We start from the raw sequence: 5,000 nt of genomic DNA, 5'->3' as shown, positions 1-5,000 counted from the left end.
ACCACCCTATTAGCCAATTCGAACCGCGAGGCGAGCCAATGAGGGGCCAGCTGGCTTCCCCTTGCTGGTCAGTCGATCATCAGTGACCAGTGTGGTGAAGACAGGGTCACTGTATCTCGTCCCTACATGTAATTAACCTTGCGTAAGTAACGATGAGTTAGAGAGAGTTAGTATGTGTGTGTGTGTGTGTGTGTGTGTGTGTGTTAACGAGTTCTATTGGTTTTGAGTAGAATTATCAAAGTTTTTATATGTTCTTTTTAAGGGTATTGTATTCTGTATTGCGTGTGGGGTATTGTATTATGTACTGTATTGCGTGTAGGGTATTGTATTATGTACTGTATTGCGTGTAGGGTATTGTATTATGTACTGTATTGCGTGTAGGGTATTGTATTATGTACTGCATTGCGTGAAGGGTATCTAGGGTATTGTATTATGTACTGTATTGGGTATTTAGGGTATTTAGGGTATTGTATTATGTACTGTATTGGGTATTTAGGGTATCAAGGGTATTGTATTATGTACTGCATTGCGTGTCGGGTATTTAGGGTATTGTATTATGTACTGTATTGGGTATTTAGGGTATCAAGGGTATTGTATTATGGAATGTATTGCGTGTAGGGCATTTAGGGTATTGTATTATGTACTGTATTGCGTGTAGGATATTGTATTATGTACTGTATTGCGTGTAGGGTATTGTATTATGGACTGTATTACGTGTAGGGTATTGTATTATGTCCTGTATTGCGTGTAGGGTATCTAGGGTATTGTATTATGGACTGCATTGCGTGTAGGGTACTGTATTATGTATTGTATTGCGTGTAGGGTATTGCATTATGTACTGTATTGCGTGTAGGGTATTGTATTATGTACTGTATTGCGTGTAGGGTATTGTATTATGGACTGCATTGCGTGTAGGGTATTGTATTATGGACTGTATTGCGTGTAGGGTATCTAGGGAATTGTATCATGTACTGTATTGCGTGTAGGGTATTTAGGGTATTGTATTATGGACTGTATTGCGTGTATCTCAGGTAGTAAACACGCCTAATAGACATCTCGGGTCAAGACAATGAAGAACAACGCATTGGGGCGATGATCCCCTCCCTCCCCTGGAGGCATATCGACCTTGTAGACCTCCAAGGGAACGCTCGGGCGCAAGAAAGTGCTACATACCGTAATCAAAGAGGCTCCCGTAAGGGCGAGATTCCCCCGACCAGCCCATCTCCCCAGGGGGCTTGGCGCCAATCAGGGGGGTGGGGGGGTGGAGGGGGGTGGGGGTGTGGGGGAGGTGGGGGGAGAGGAGGGGGGAGGCAAATGTCTGGGGTGGGGGGAGGGGGTACCCCCCTTCAGGTACACAGTGTGTGTGTGTGTGTGTGTGTGTGTGTGTGTGTGTGTGTGTGTGTGTGTGTGTGTGTGTGTGTGTGTGTGTGTGTGTGTGTGTGTGTGCTTGTGTAGGTGTGTCTGTAGGTTGTGTGCGCCGGAGCCCTTAGAAAAAGGGTTAAGGGGGGGAGGGTGGTTTCATGGGGTGATTATGGGGGTGGGGGGTCATGGGGGTGATTATGGGGGTAGGGGGGGCGTGGGGGGGAGGTGGGGGGTCATGGGGGTGATTATGAACCAATCCAGTAAAGCCAGATGGTCTGTTACCCGATGGTCTGTTACCAGATGGTCTGTTACCTGGGGGGCCAGACTCGCCACAATATGTAAATCATGTAAATCATTTAATATAGGATATGTAAATCACTTATTTCATTATTCAAAAACGTCCAATTTACCTTCATTTATCATAAATCATTTACGTGTGGCTCGTGTGGTCTATGAATTAGGGGGGGTCTTTGTGGCCCGTGTGGTCTACTAACTAGGGGGGGGTCTTTGTGGCCCGTGTGGTCTACTAACTAGGGAGGTCTTTGTGGCCCGTGTGGTCTACTAACTAGGGAGGTCTTTGTGGCCCGTGTGGTCTATTAACTAGGGAGGGTCTTTGTGGCCCGTGTGGTCTACTAACTAGGGAGGTCTTTGTGGCCCGTGTGGTCTACCAACTAGTGAGGGTCTTTGTGGCCCGTGTGGTCTACTAACTAGGGGGGTCTTTGTGGTCCGTGTTGTCTATGAATTAGGGGGTCTTTGTGGCCCGTGTGGTCTACTAACTAGGAGGTCTTTGTGGCCCGTGTGGTCTATTAACTAGGGAGGGTCTTTGTGGCCCGTGTGGTCTACTAACTAGGGGGGGTCTTTGTGGCCCGTGTGGTCTACTAACTAGGGAGGGCCTTTGTGGCCCGTGTGGTCTACTAAGTAGTAGGTCTTTGTGGTCTTTGAAAGCCGATACTTGGGCGAAAAAAAAATTGATTATAATTTTTCTTTTTCAACCAAGAGACGAAACTTGAGAATTCTTATCAGTTTTCCCTTATCAATTCTTATCACTTTTCCCTTATCAATTCTTATCACTTTTCCCTTATCAATTCTTATCACTTTTCCCTTATCAATTCTTATCACTTTTCCCTTATCAATTCTTATCACTTTTCCCTTATCAATTCTTATCACTTTTCCCTTATCAATTCTTATCACTTTTCCCTTATCAATTCTTATCAGTTTTCCCTTATCAATTCTTATCACTTTTCCCTTATCAATTCTTATCACTTTTCCCTTATCAATTCTTATCAGTTTTCCCTTATCAATTCTTATCAGTTTTCCCTTATCAATTCTTATCACTTTTCCCTTATCAATTCTTATCAGTTTTCCCTTATCAATTGTTATCAGTTTTCCCTTATCAATTCTTATCAGTTTTCCCTTATCAATTCTTATCAGTTTTCCCTTATCAATTCTTATCACTTTTCCCTTATCAATTCTTATCAGTTTTCCCTTATCAATTCTTATCACTTTTCCCTTATCAATTCTTATCAGTTTTCCCTTATCAATTCTTATCAGTTTTCCCTTATCAATTCTTATCACTTTTCCCTTATCAATTCTTATCACTTTTCCCTTATCAATTCTTATCACTTTTCCCTTATCAATTCTTATCAGTTTTCCTTTATCAATTCTTATCACTTTTCCCTTATCAATTCTTATCACTTTTCCCTTATCAATTCTTATCACTTTTCCCTTATCAATTCTTATCACTTTTCCCTTATCAATTCTTATCACTTTTCCCTTATCAATTCTTATCACTTTTCCCTTATCAATTCTTATCACTTTTCCCTTATCAATTCTTATCACTTTTCCCTTATCAATTCTTATCACTTTTCCCTTATCAATTCTTATCAGTTTTCCCTTATCAATTCTTATCAGTTTTCCCTTATCAATTCTTATCACTTTTCCCTTATCAATTCTTATCAGTTTTCCCCTTATCAATTCTTATCACTTTTCCCTTATCAATTCTTATCAGTTTTCCCTTATCAATTCTTATCACTTTTCCCTTATCAATTCTTATCAGTTTCCCTTATCACTTCTTATCACTTTTCCCTTATCAATTCTTATCACTTTTCCCTTATCACTTCTTATCACTTTTCCCTTATCAATTCTTATCAGCTTTTCCCTTATCAATTCTTATCAGTTTTCCCTTATCAATTCTTATCAGTTTTCCCTTATCAATTCTTATCACTTTTCCCTTATCAATTCTTATCACTTTTCCCTTATCAATTCTTATCACTTTTCCCTTATCAATTCTTATCACTTTTCCCTTATCAATTCTTATCACTTTTCCCTTATCAATTCTTATCACTTTTCCCTTATCAATTCTTATCACTTTTCCCTTATCAATTCTTATCAGTTTTCCCTTATCAATTCTTATCAGTTTTCCCTTATCAGTTCTTATCAGTTTTCCCTTATCAGTTCTTATCAGTTTTCCCTTATCAATTCTTATCACTTTTCCCTTATCAATTCTTATCAGTTTTCCCTTATCAATTCTTATCACTTTTCCCTTATCAATTCTTATCACTTTTCCCTTATCAATTCTTATCACTTTTCCCTTATCAATTCTTATCAGTTTTCCCTTATCAATTCTTATCACTTTTCCCTTATCAATTCTTATCAGTTTTCCCTTATCAATTCTTATCAGTTTTCCCTTATCAATTCTTATCACTTTTCCCTTATCAATTCTTATCAGTTTTCCCTTATCAATTCTTATCAGTTTTCCCTTATCAATTCTTATCAGTTTTCCCTTATCAATTCTTATCACTTTTCCCTTATCAATTCTTATCACTTTTCCCTTATCAATTCTTATCACTTTTCCCTTATCAATTCTTATCACTTTTCCCTTATCAATTCTTATCACTTTTCCCTTATCAATTCTTATCACTTTTCCCTTATCAATTCTTATCAGTTTTCCCTTATCAATTCTTATCAGTTTTCCCTTATCAATTCTTATCAGTTTTCCCTTATCAATTCTTATCAGTTTTCCCTTATCAGTTCTTATCAGTTTTGCCTTATCAGTTCTTATCAGTTTTCCCTTATCAATTCTTATCAGTTTTCCCCATATATTCTTATCAGTTTTCCCCATATATTCTTATCAGTTTTCCCTTATCAATTCTTATCAGTTTTCCCCATATATTCTTATCTGAGCTTATCTTGAGGCGTAAGGAAGAGCATGTTTAACGAAGAGGAGTTGTGTGTGTGTGTGTGTGTAAAATGAACGTTGAACTTGGGTCAATGTGAGGTTTTCAATGAAGAAAAAAATGAATGAAATGTGAAGGAAATACAGCTAGACTGGTGTGTGTGTGTGTGTGTGTGTGTGTGTGTGTGTGTGTGTGTGGCATGCCACCCATCCCACCCATTCCCCACCCATCCCCCGCCCATCCCATGCCACCCATCCCACCCATTCCCCACCCATCCCACCCCCATCTCGATATGAAAAAAGTTCGCTGAAATTGAAAGCAAACAACAGAGCTGGCACACTTCAATGGGACATGTTTGGGACACTGGAATGGGACATGTTTGGGACACTGGAATGGGACATGTTTGGGACACTGGAATGGGACATGTTTGGGACATTGGAATGGGACATGTTTGGGACACTG

At 39.5% G+C, this 5,000-nt stretch overlaps 1 long non-coding RNA gene across 1 annotated transcript in view; it reads left to right on the top strand.

The window, feature by feature from the left end:
• Positions 1-86: 86 nt before the first annotated feature.
• Positions 87-5,000, top strand: part of LOC139746892 (uncharacterized) — a 35,483-nt gene continuing 30,569 nt past the window's right edge. Inside the window, exon 1 of the long non-coding RNA XR_011712251.1 lies at positions 87-142. This is a non-coding gene — a long non-coding RNA (uncharacterized lncRNA). The remainder of the gene's footprint in view (positions 143-5,000) is intronic.

This window comes from Panulirus ornatus, chromosome 5 (assembly GCF_036320965.1).
Source record: "Panulirus ornatus isolate Po-2019 chromosome 5, ASM3632096v1, whole genome shotgun sequence".
NCBI lineage: Eukaryota > Metazoa > Arthropoda > Malacostraca > Decapoda > Palinuridae > Panulirus > Panulirus ornatus.
This window is presented reverse-complemented; position numbering and strand designations above follow the sequence as displayed.